At 42.7% G+C, this 13,784-nt stretch overlaps 1 protein-coding gene and 1 pseudogene across 4 annotated transcripts in view; both read left to right on the top strand.

Moving 5' to 3' along the window:
- The window catches only part of LOC122928287 (protocadherin gamma-C5-like), a 369,082-nt gene that overhangs the window by 53,829 nt on the left and 301,469 nt on the right, over window positions 1-13,784 (top strand). The window lies entirely within an intron of this gene.
- The window catches only part of LOC122926009, a 401,881-nt pseudogene that overhangs the window by 97,622 nt on the left and 290,475 nt on the right, over window positions 1-13,784 (top strand).

Below are 13,784 nucleotides of genomic sequence, written 5' to 3'. Positions count from 1 at the left end.
TTCAAAGTCAACTATGTTCTTCATTAAAGCTTCTACAAGGCTTGCTACTGGCACTGCTTAGAATGCCCTAAAGACATGAATAATATTCAGTGTGACTCCATGCCACCGGCTGTCTAAGTTTTAAAGGTGGATTTAGACAGCTAGATAATTGGCCTGATTATCAGGAGCAAATGTTCCTGTGAATGCTCATTCCCGACAATATGCCCGTCTGAAGGTGCAGCAGATCACCCGATCAACGAGCAAAACACTAGCTCATTAGTTGAAACTATCGTTCGTGCAGGCACCTAAATGATCATTTCAGGTGTTGGACTGGATATAGATCCTACTGGGAAACTTGCTGATGGCCAATGCTTAGAGGCCAACCAAGCCCTCTTGAAGCAGCTAGCTGGATGCATAAGTAACTGCCCCTCCTGAATTCAACTGTACTGCAACGGGATATATACTGGATATAATAGATATGTAGTATTTATCTGTATGTTTGGTAGTGCTGAAAGACCAGACATCATTCTGTTGTTAGGGCAGGCTTGGTGCTGTGGCTACATCTCACCGCCTCATCCCCTACTCCATATCTTAATTAGAGAGAACTGGAGGAGGACAAGGGTGAGTCAAAGGAGGAGGACAGGAGGTGGCAACTAGGTGCACAGGAGAAGTTTCTGAGGAGGTATTTTGTGCCACTATTTGATGTTGCTAGGCCAGTATGTTCTTCTGCAGCAGTATTTTGTGTTGCACTATGGTATTGTTGACCATGCCTATTTGTAACGGCCCTCCAACTTGTCTTAGCTCTGCCTTCTTTCAATTTGGATGCACCTATAACATGAGATCATTTTATTTATTTTTTTCAGGGCCACTTTAAATTCCCAATCCGCTCCTCTGTGTTGTGTTGGCTTGTTCAGTATTGTCAACATTTCAGTAAAAAAAAATAGTTCAGTCTTTACTCTATGGAACTTGTCTAGTTACTAATTCATTTGCACACACTATGGTTTACTACTTTGCTTTCTATATTTTTTTTCGACAATATTTTATTTCTGTATCTAATTCCCATACACTTGATACATTTTCTATTACAGCTGTATTTACATACAGTTGTGTTCAAAATAATAGCAGTGTGTTTAAAAAAGTGAATAAAGCTCAACATCCTTAACAGCTTTTATTTCCATACACACAAATGCATTGGCAGCACTTCACATTCTATTCTAAATCAAAGCATGAAGAAAAATATATCAAATTTGTGTTGTTCCTCTAAAAAAATTGAAAAAATTGAAAAAAATTGCAGTGTTTGTATTCTTCTTTACAAACTCAAACATTCACTATATACACTGAAAAATGTTTGAAGACTTTACTTTCCTTTGAACCACTTAACTAATATTTAGTTGTATAACGACTGTTTCTAAGAACTGCTGTAAATCTGTGTTGCCCATGCAACCAACTTCTCACACCTGTAAGCAGGTATTCCAGCCCAGGATGATTAGACTACATTTCACAGTTCTCTATTTCTTGGTGTGGCCTCATAAACTGCATTTTTTTGTCACCCCACAGGTTTTCTATTGGATTAAGAGCCCAGGATTGTGTTTTCTATTTCTTGGAAAATAAAAATTGTTAAATAAAAAAAAAAAAAAAAAAAGATCCCAGGATTGGGCTGATCACTCCATAACGTCAATTTTGTTGGTCTGGAGCCAAGATGCACGTTTACTAGTGTGTTTGGGGTCGTTGTCTTGTTGGAACACCCATTTCAAGGGCATTTCCTCTTCAGAATAAGGCAGCATGACCTCTTCAAGTATTCTGATGTATTCAAACGTATCCATGATCCCTGTTATGCGATAAATAGGTGGTATGAGAAACATCCCCATATCATGATGCTTGCGCCACCATGCTTCACTGTCTTCACAGTGTACTGTTGCTTTAATTCAGTGTTTGGGGGTCGTCTGACAAACTGTCTCCTGGCCACTAGACCCAAAAAGAACAATCTTACTTTCTTCAGTCCACAAAATGTTGTGCCATTTCTCTGTAGCCCAGTCAATGTGCTCTTTGGCAAATTGTAACCTCTTCAGCACATGTCTTTTTTTTAACAGTGGGACTTTGTGGGGGCTTCTTGCTGATAGCTTGGCTTCAGCAATAGGTGTCAATAGGTGACATAGGTGTCTTCTTATTGTAACAGTACTCACAGGTAACTCTAGATCTTCTTTGATCTTCCTAGAGCTGATTAAGTCCTTGCCATTTTGGCTATTCTTCTATCCATTTGAATGGTAGTTTTTCGCTTTCTTCCATGTCTTTCAGGTTTTGGTTGCCATTTTAAAGCATTTGCGATCATTTTAGCTGAGCAACCTATCATTTTCTGCACTTCTTTATATGTTTTCCCCTCTCCAATGAACTTTTTAATCAAGGTACGCTGTTCTTCTGAACAATGTCTGGAACTACCAATTTTCCTCTGAATTTTAGAGAGAAATGCACTGTAACCAGCATGTACAACATTTGCTGCCTTCCTTCCTTTAATAAGGGCAATAATTGCCACCTCTTTTTCAAAGAATAAATGACCTCACTAATTGAACTCCACACTGCTATTATTTTGAACATGCCATTTTCAATAAGTGATTGAATTACAGAGAATCAGCAGCATGCATGTCATGACTGTTGGGTCTGTTGGATTTATATTACTCTACTACACCTGCTAGTAAATAATTTGCCATGTAGAAATATCATTTCTACCAAAAACAGTGATTGAATCAGGTTAGTGATGTCTGACTGCTATTATTTTGAACACAACTGTAAATACTTTTGTGTTATAGTTTTTCTAAGGAACACCTTGTCCTCAATCGGTCCTTTTTTTAGGGTCTCTTGACTTTTGATACATGCTATTGTTTAAGGTTTATAGAAACGCTCATTAGCGATTGTCAGATGGCATCGCCAATTACCCAATCAATAAGCAAAATGCTCGTTCATTGGGTAATCACATCATTCATGCGGTCACAAAAATAATTGTTTGATAGAAGCAGATAATGCTGTGTAAACAGGCACCTGCTGCCAGCAAACAACAAATCTGTATGGGGAAGAGTGATGGGATTAGCGATCACTCGTCCCCATGTACATGCAGTGGTCTCCTTCACTGATGAGCAGATGCTTTGTCAGGAAGGAAAGCTTCCTTCCCAACAATCACCTACAAAATTGACTAATGTAATGGGGACTTAAGTCCGTAATGATGCCAAGAAGATAGTAACCATAATAGACTAGGCATGGAAACGATAAGGAGGATAGTGTAGGGAAACAGAAGAATAAGCAAATCTTGACATACTTGGAAAAGATGGTATAACTTACTGAACCACTAAGTGTGCGCTGAGCTTGTAATATTTAAATCTAAATTTTTTATTTTTCCAGTTCACATAGCCTTATAAGGGCTTGTTTTTTGCGGGACAAGTTAGTACTTTATAATGGAACCATTTATAGTTTCATACCATGTAGAAGGAAGCAGTAAACAAAATTCCAAATGGGGTAGAATTGGGAAAAAAACACAATACTGATAAAGTTTTTTTTTTTTTACACTGTACACTATGTAGTAGAATTGACCTGTTATCTTCATTCTCCAGGTCAGTACGGTTACAAGGATACCACACTTGTATAATTTTTTTTTGTGTTTTAATACTGAAAAAAATTTATAACCATATTCTGACCCCTATAACTTTTTTTTAGTTAAGTGTACGGGGCTGTGGAAGGGCTCATTTTTTGCGGGACAATCTGTTCATTTCAGTGATACTAATTTGAAGTGTGTGCCACTTTTTGATCACCTTTTATAAAAAAAATATTGGGTAGTTGAAGTGCCAAAAAATGGCAAATTGGCTGTTTTTATATTTTTTTCCCATTACACCATTTGCCGTATGCCAATAATATTGTTATATTTTAATAGTATGGGCATTTTCGCATGCGGTGATGCCCATGATGTTTTTTTTTATTGTTTAAGTATTTTTATTTTAAGGAAAGGGGGGTGATTTAACCTTTAATTTTTTTCTTATTTTTTTATATTTGCAAATATAAATTACTTTTTTAAATAAAAATTAAAAAAAATTAAGTCACCTTGGGTGACAACAACTGAAAATCATTAGATTGCCTATTGTGTTCAATGATGTCTATATAGACACCATTGAACACTTAATTTGCACTATACCAATACAATGCTGCCACCTAGTGGCCTGTATTGGTATAGTCATCTAATAGGCATCGAAGCCTATTTGAGGCCTCAGCCTATTAGATCAATGTAACAGGCTACCCAATCCCAGCCGGGGAACGCTGTTAGCGGAGCGGAAGTGCGCGACTTTTGCTTCCGGATTGCGCAGATGCCATGGTCACATTTGAGCACAGCAGCTGAAAGGGAAAATATATGCGATCAGCCTTATGGCTGATCGTATATACATATGCCGCGGGTCTCTACTATTTAAGGCTACTTTCACACTTGCGTTCCGAGCGGATCCGTCTGGTATCTGTACAGACGGATCCGCTCCTATAATGCAAACAATGGTATCCGTTCAGAACGGAACCGTTTGCATTATATTTCAGAAAAAAGTCTAAGTGTAATTTGTATTCAGATGGATCTGTCCAGACTTTACATTGAAAGTCAATGGGGACGGATCCGTTTGAAAATTGCACCATATTGTGTCACCTTCAAATGGATCCGCCCCCATTGACTTCCATTGTAACGCTGGACGGATCCGTTTGCCTCCGCACGGCCAGGCGGACACCCGAACACTGCAAGCAGCATTCGGGTGCCTGCCTGCTGAGCGGAGCGGAGGACAGATGGTGCCAGACTGATGCATTCTGAGCGGATCCGCATCCATTCAGAATGCATCAGGGCTGGACGGATCCGTTCGGGGCTGCTTGTGAGAGCCTTCAAGCGGAACTCACAAGCGGAGCTCCGAACGCTAGTGTGAAAGTAGCCTAAAATAGCAGAAACCCGGTGGCTATGGCGCCAGCTGCACGTGCGTGCGCCATATTAGGGGACCGGACTGACACCGTATATGTACGGCGGAGGTCCTTAAAGGGTTAAAATAATAATTGGTGGAGGTAGCTATAATTTTGTAATGCATTTCTAATGAGTGTTATGATGACATTGTTAAAACCATGTAAATTGAAGGAGCAAAAAGAGATAAAACTCCTATATAGACAAGTAATACATTGTCAATTTACTACTACTGAAAAAGTCAAGAGAGGCTGTTTGCTATGCTAAAAGTTTAAATAACGGAGAATGTTAAAGAGCTAGGACAGGAAGCAGAACACAGAGTGGCTTCACAAAATTATACCAAGAAAACAGTCTACACTACGGCATACATATTAGGACATCGTCAGACATCATCCACAACTCCATCCTCTGTCAGGCAAAACTCCATCAGCCCTCAGACATCAGACAAAACTCCGTCCTCCGTCAGGCAAAACTCCATCAGACATCAGACAAAACTCCGTCCTCCGTCAGACAAAACTCCATCAGCCCTCAGACATCAGACAAAACTTCGTCCTCCGTCACCCAAAACTCCATCAGACCTCAGACATCAGACAAAACTCCGTCCTCCATCAGGCAAAACTCCATCAGACCTCAGACATCAGACAAAACTCCGTCCTCCGTCAGACAAAACTCCATCAGCCCTCAGACATCAGACAAAACTCTGTCCTCCGTCACCCAAAACTCCATCATACCTCAGACATCAGACAAAACTCCGTCCTCCATCAGGCAAAACTCCATCAGACCTCAGACATCAGACAAAACTCTGTCCTCCGTCACCCAAAACTCCATCAGACCTCAGACATCAGACAAAACTCCGTCCTCCGTCACCCAAAACTCCATCAGACCTCAGACATCAGACAAAACTCCGTCCTCCGTCAGGCAAAACTCCATCAGACATCAGACAAAACTCCGTCCTCCGTCAGGTAAAACTCCATCAGACCTCAGACATCAGACAAAACTCCGTCCTCCCTAACTCAAAATACGCCCTACTACACACACTATTCACCTGACGGAGCTGCTAGCTGCTGGAGAGGCAAAGGACCTGTGATGACGTCATGACCATGTGACGAGTCACGTGTGTGGGAGGGGTCAGATGTGCACAGCAGCTGGTAGAGTGTACAGAACAGTAGCCATCAAATAGAGCTCTGTACTAGAGATGTGTGTGTAACCTGCATGTAGCAGAGCTGTGTACTGTGTTACAGAGATGTATGTGTAACCTGCATGTAGCAGAGCTGTGTACTGTGTTACAGAGATGTATGTGTAACCTGCAGGTAGCAGAGCTGTGTACTGTGTAGCAGATCTGTATGTGTAACCTGCAGGTAGCAGATCTGTGTACTGTGTTACAGAGATGTATGTGTAACCTGCATGTAGCAGAGCTGTGTACTGTGTTACAGAGATGTATGTGTAACCTGCAGGTAGCAGATCTGTATGTGTAACCTGCAGGTAGCAGAGCTGTGTACTGTGTAGCAGATCTGTATGTGTAACCTGCAGGTAGCAGAGCTGTGTACTGTGTAGTAGATCTGTATGTGTAACCTGCATGTAGCAGAGCTGTGTACTGTGTTACAGAGATGTATGTGTAACCTGCAGGTAGCAGAGCTGTGTACTGTGTAGCAGATCTGTATGTGTAACCTGCAGGTAGCAGAGCTGTGTACTGTGTAGCAGATCTGTATGTATAACCTGCATGTAGCAGAGCTGTGTACTGTGTAGCAGAGCTGTATGTGTAACCTGCATGTAGCAGAGCTGTGTACTGTGTATCAGTGCTGTATGTGTAACCTGCATGTAGCAGTGCTGTGTACTGTGTAGCAGAGCTGTATGTGTAACCTGCATGTAGCAGTGCTGTGTACTGTGTAGCAGAGCTGTATGTGTAACCTGCATGTAGCAGAGCTGTGTACTGTGTTACAGAGATGTATGTGTAACCTGCAGGTAGCAGAGCTGTGTACTGTGTAGCAGATCTGTATGTGTAACCTGCATGTAGCAGAGCTGTGTACTGTGTAGCAGAGCTGTATGTGTAACATGCATGTAGCACAGCTGTGTACTGTGCAGCAGTGCTGTATGTGTAACCTGCATGTAGCAGAGCTGTGTACTGTGTAGCAGAGCTGTATGTGTAACCTGCATGTAGCAGAGCTGTGTACTGTGTAGCAGAGCTGTATGTGTAATCTGCATGTATCAGAGCTGTGTGCTGTGTAGCGGAGCTGTATGTGTAACCTGCATGTAGCAGGCTGTGTACTGTGTTACAGGGATGTATGTGCAACCTGCATGTAGCAGTGCTGTGTACTGTGTTACAGAGATGTGTGTGTAACCGCATGTAGCAGAGCTTTTTACTGTGTAACAGAGATGTGTGTGTAACCTGGGAACTATAAAAAAGTGTAAAATAAAACATAAAAATTCAGATCACCCCCCTTTTCCCAAAATAAAAATAAAAGAACTAAAAAAATACACATCATGGGTGTCGCAATGTGTAAAAACACCCATTGTATAAAAATATATTCCCCATACGGCAAACGGCAAAACAGAAGAAAAAAAAGAGTCCAAATGTCCGATTCGCCGTTTTTGGTCGCTTCATTTGCTACAAAAATGTAAATAAAAAGTGATCAAAAAGTCTTAAACACCCCAGAATGGTATCAGTGAAAAGTTCAGATTGCCCCGCAAAAAATGAGCCCCCACCCAGCTCCGTACACATAATTACCAAAAAGTTATAGAGCTCAAAATATGACGACAAAAAAAATAAATCTGATTCTGTAAATCTCCTGTCACTCCGAGTTACTCAGAATTGGTAGCCCTAATTAATAAATACATGCAACATGAATGCATATATGCCGCTTCACACAGATCACAAGTGTTAGGCCTCTTGGACATGAACGTTGTTGGTCCATTCCGTGGATTGGGGACAGCAATTTGCAGTCCCCAATGCACAGGCAATGTGCGTGCAGCAGCCGGGACAGATCCAGACCCATTCAACTTGAATGGGTCCGTGAATATGTTCTACTTTTTTGCTGTGCGGAGGCATGGCCAGAAACACCACGGAAGCCCTCTGTAGTGCTTCTGTGGGGATCCGATCCGTGTTTCTGTTCCGTTCAAGTGAATGGGTCGACATCACGGATGCGGGATGCACACGGCTGGTGCCCTGTGTATTGCGGAACCGCCGTATGTGGTCCACAATTCGACCACAGGCACACAGCGACCATGTGCAAGAGGCCTTACAAAGATGGGATTTAAGGTGCACATCCTCTTGTGCTTCCTATATTCCACAGATTTATATCACACAGCTGCTTACAGTTGTGCTGATAAGTTTACATACCCTTGCAGAATTTATGATTTCTTAAAGGGGTATTCTCATCTTCCCTTTTTCATACTTACCTTCCTTGAGCGTGATGTTCACTTCCTGTATTCTTCTCCCGGCCGGGCCGCGCTTGCGCAGAAGACTGAAGATTCTCTCCCGGCCGGGCCGCGCAATGTCCTGAACGCGCACAGCGCTGCGCATGCGCCATGGTGACTTATTCCTGGCCTGTATAGTACAGAGTCGGCGTGCGCATTCGCGGCTCTGTACTATACTGGCCAGGAAGAAGTCATCATGGCGCATGCGCAGCGGCATGCGCGTTCAGGACATTGCGCGGCCCAGCCGGGAGAGAATTTTCCGTCTTCTGCGCAAGCGTGGCCCGGCTGGATTCAACAGGAGAGGTGGCCGTGACCAGGGGAGACCAAAGACAACATCAGGTAAGAGGGGACTTATTTTCTAAAAAAGGATGGGAATTGGGTAATAAAATGTATTTAGAAAAATTATCACTGTCAAATCATTAACAGATGTAACAGTGATCATTAAGATGAGAGTACCCCTTTAACCATTGTTCAGAATATATGATTGATACCACGGACACTTCTCTCTCGCTCGTGGTTAGTGGTCGGCTGAAGCCATTTATGTCAAACAATGGTGTTTACTCTTTATAAATCATAATCACAACACAAACTCCCCAAATGACCCTGATCAGAAGTTTACACGCCCCAGTTATTAATACCATGTATTGCCCCCTTTAACATCAATGACAGCTTGAAGTCTTTTGTGGTAGTTATGGATGAGGCTCTTTATTTTCTCAGATGGTAAAACTGCCCATTCTTCCTGTTGAAAAAAAAAAGCAATTCCACCACAGTTTTACGTGATTTTTATTTACGACATTCGATGTGCGATAAAACTGACTGGTACTTTTATTCTACAGGTCAGATCGAATCCGGCAATACCTTATATGTATAGTTTTTCTTGCGTTTTAATAGTGATAAAAAAAAAAATATCCGATTTTTTTTGTCGCCATATTTTGAGCCCCATAACTTTTTTGTAATTATGTGTACAGAGCTGGATGGGGGCTCATTTTTTGCGGGGCAATCTAAACTTTTTACTGATACCATTCTGGGGTGTTTAAGACTTTTTGATCACTTTTTATTTACATTTTTGTAGCAAATGAAGTGACCAAAAACGGCGAATCGGACATTTTTTTCTGTTTTGCTGTTTGCCGTATGGGGAATATATTTTTATACAATGGGCGTTTTTACACATTGCGAAACCCATGATGTGTCTTTTATTTTAATTTTGGGAAAAGGGGGGTGATCTGAATATTTATGGGTCTTTTTTACACTTTTTTATAGTTCCCAGGTTACACACACATCTCTGTAACACAGTACACAGCTCTGCTACATGCGGTTAGACAAACTGCTCTATATACACAGTACACAGCTCTGCTACCTGCAGGTTGCACATACATCCCTGTAACACAGTACACAGCCTGCTACATGCAGGTTACACATACATCTCTGTAACACAGTACACAGCTCTGCTACCTGCAGGTTACACATACATCATTGTAACACAGTACACAGCTCTGCTACATGCAGGTTACACATACAGCTCTGCTACACAGTACACAGCACTTCTACATGCAGGTTACACACACATCTCTGTAACACAGTACACAGCTCTGCTACATGCTGTTACACACACTGCTCTATATACACAGTACACAGCTCTGCTACATGCAGGCTACACACACATCTCTGTAACACAGTACACATCTCTGCTACACAGTACACAACACTGCTACCTGCAGGTTGCACATACATCCCTGTAACACAGTACACAGCTCTGCTACATGCAGGTTACACATACAGATCTGCTACACAGTACACAGCTCTGCTACCTGCAGGTTGCACATACATCTCTGTAACACAGTACACAGCTCTGCTACATGCAGGTTACACATACAGATCTGCTACACAGTACACAGCACTGCTACATGCAGGTTACACATACAGCTCTGCTACACAGTTCACAGCTCTGCTACATGCAGGTTACACATACAGCTCTGCTACACAGTACACAGCTCTGCTACATGCAGGTTACACATACAGATCTGCTACACAGTACACAGCTCTGCTACCTGCAGGTTACACGTACATCTCTGTAACACAGTACACAGCTCTGCTACATGCAGGTTACACATACATCTCTGTAACACAGTACACAGCTCTGCTACATGCAGGTTACACACACATCTCTAGTACAGAGCTCTATTTGATGGCTACTGTTCTGTACACTCTACCAGCTGCTGTGCACATCTGACCCCTCCCACACATGTGACTCGTCACATGGTCATGACGTCATCACAGGTCCTTTGCCTCTCCAGCAGCTAGCAGCTCCGTCATGTGAAGAGTGTGTGTAGTAGGGCGTATTTTGAGTTAGGGAGGACGGAGTTTTGGCTGATGTCTGAGGGAGGACAGAGTTTTAGCTGATGTCTGAGGTCTGATGGAGTTTTGCCTGACGGAGGACGGAGTTTTGGCTGATGTCTGAGGTCTGATGGAGTTTTAGCTGATGTCTGAGGTCTGATGGAGTTTTGCCTGATGGAGGACGGAGTTTTGGCTGATGTCTAAGGTCTGACGGAGTTTTAGCTGATGTCTGAGGTCTGATGGAGTTTTGCCTGACGGAGGACGGAGTTTTGTCTGATGGAGTTTTGCCTGACGGAGGACGGAGTTTTGTCTGATGTCCGAGGTCTGATGGAGTTTTGCCTGACGGAGGACAGAGTTTTGTCTGATGTCTGAGGTCTGATGGAGTTTTGGGTGACGGAGGACAGAGTTTTGTCTGATGTCTGAGGTCTGATGGAGTTTTGGGTGACGGAGGACAGAGTTTTGTCTGATGTCTGAGGTCTGATGGAGTTTTGGGTGACGGAGGACGGAGTTTTGTCTGATGTCTGAGGTCTGATGGAGTTTTGCCTGATGGAGGACGGAGTTTTGTCTGATGTCTGAGGTCTGATGGAGTTTTGGGTGACGGAGGACGGAGTTTTGTCTGATGTCTGAGGGCTGATGGAGTTTTGTCTGACGGAGGACGGAGTTTTGTCTGATGTCTGATGGAGTTTTGCCTGACGGAGGACGGAGTTTTGTCTGATGTCTGAGGGCTGATGGAGTTTTGCCTGACGGAGGATGGAGTTGTGGATGATGTCTGACGATGTCCTAATATGTATGCCGTACTACACATTTTTGTTAAAAAAAATACATAAAAAATTCACTTATAGGCTGTCAACGTGTGATAAAATGATTTTAAGTCTCCTTTTAAGTCTCTGTTCATATCTCTTTTTTTATAGGAGATAATGTACAAATCAGGACTTGTACTGTACCTTATACTCTACCTCCAACAATAGCCTCTGATGTACAAGTCCTGTGTAGATTTGCAACCAGCATTTATTTTTACTGTGTCACTACATAGTAAAGCTCAAACTACATCAAGTCCCATTGTATGCCAAAAAATAAAATAATATATCAATATTTTAGTATATGTTGGATGCAAAGGGTTTGATGGTTCTGTAGCTTTTGCAGTTCATATGCAAAAAATAAAGTAAGAACAAGATACTAACAGAAATTTACTTGAGCCAAACTATACACTTGCTTCCCTTACTTTAGATTGCCTCTGATGGTCTATCCTTGATCATCATAACTTGAATGTGAATTTAACTTACAATCATTTTGGCAGACTTCCAGGGGTGGTCTTCTATTGCAGCCATATTTTATCCCAGCTCCAATAAAAACATCTCTTCATCCGTGCCTCTTTCCAGCCAATCAGCGTGTACCTTTACAGCAACATATATAGGCTACTAGCTGAAGTAAACAGTCAGTCAATGCATTCCACTAGTAGAAGAGAAGAGATATCCCTCCATGGAGAAGTATCTGACAATGTTGAAGGATTATAGCCATTTACTGTGATCTACAGTTGCAAGAAAAAGTATGTGAACCCTTTGGAATGATATGGATTTCTGCACAAATTGGTCATAAAATGCGATCTGATCTTCATCTAAGTCACAACAATAGACAATCACAGTCTGCTTAAACTAATAACACACAAAAAATTAAATGTTACCATGTTTTTATTGAACACACCATGTAAACATTCACAGTGCAGGTGGAAAAAGTATGTGAGTAGAGTTGAGCGAACACCTGGATGTTCGGGTTCGAGAAGTTCGGCCGAACATCCCGGAAATGTTCGGGTTCGGGATCCGAACCCGATCCGAACTTCGTCCCGAACCCGAACCCCATTGAAGTCAATGGGGACCCGAACTTTTCGGCACTAAAACGGCTGTAAAACAGCCCAGGAAAGGGCTAGAGGGCTGCAAAAGGCAGCAACATGTAGGTAAATCCCCTGCAAACAAATGTGGATAGGGAAATTAATTAAAATAAAAATTAAATAAATAAAAATTAACCAAAATCAATTGGAGAGAGGTTCCATAGCAGAGAATCTGGCTTCCCGTCACCCACCACTGGAACAGTCCATTCTCAGATATTTAGGCCCCGGCACCCAGGCAGAGGAGAGAGGTCCCGTAACAGACAATCTGGCTTCATGTCAGCAGAGAATCAGTCTTCATGTCATAGCAGAGAATCAGGCTTCACGTCACCCACCACTGTAAGAGTCCATTTTCATAAATTTAGGCCCAGCACCCAGGCAGAGGAGAGAGGTCCCGTAACAGAGGATCTGGCTTCATGTCAGCAGAGAATCAGTCTGCATGTCATAGCAGAGAATCAGGCTTCACGTCAGCCACCACTGCAACAGTCCATTGTCATAAATTCAGGCCCAGCACCCAGGCAGAGGAGAGAGGTCCCGTAACAGACAATCTGGCTTCATGTCACCAGAGAATCAGTCTGCATGTCATAGCAGAGAATGAGGCTTCACGTCAGCCACCACTGCAACAATCCATTGGCATATATTTAGGCCTAGCACACAGGCAGAGGAGAGGTTCATTCAACTTTGGGTAGCCTTGCAATATAATGGTAAAATGAAAATAAAAATAGGATTGAATGAGGAAGTGCCCTGGAGTCCAATAATATATGGTTATGGGGAGGTAGTTAATGTCTAATCTGGACAAGGGACGGACAGGTCCTGTGGGATCCATGCCTGGTTCATTTTTATGAACGTCAGCTTGTCCACTGCAGAAAGACGCAGCAGTTGGCACCTGTGTTTCGTCATCATCAGAGACATGCTGAGGTGGTATTCCCATGTCCTCATCATCAGGAAACATAAGTGGTTGTGCGTCAGTGCATTCTATGTCTTTCACCGCTGGGGAAGGGCTAGGTGGATGCCCTTGGGAAACCCTGCCAGCGGAGTCTTCAAACAGCATAAGAGACTGCTGCATAACTTGAGGCTGAGACAGTTTCCCTGGTATGCATGGGGGTGATGTGACAGACTGATGGGGTTGGTTTTCAGGCGCCATCTGTGCGCTTTCTGCAGAAGACTGGGTGGGAGATAATGTGAACGTGCTGGATCCACTGTCGGCCACCC

Source organism: Bufo gargarizans, chromosome 2 (assembly GCF_014858855.1).
Source record: "Bufo gargarizans isolate SCDJY-AF-19 chromosome 2, ASM1485885v1, whole genome shotgun sequence".
Taxonomy (NCBI): Eukaryota; Metazoa; Chordata; class Amphibia; order Anura; family Bufonidae; genus Bufo; species Bufo gargarizans.
Note: the sequence above shows the minus strand (reverse complement) of the source record. Positions and strands in the feature narration are given on the sequence as shown.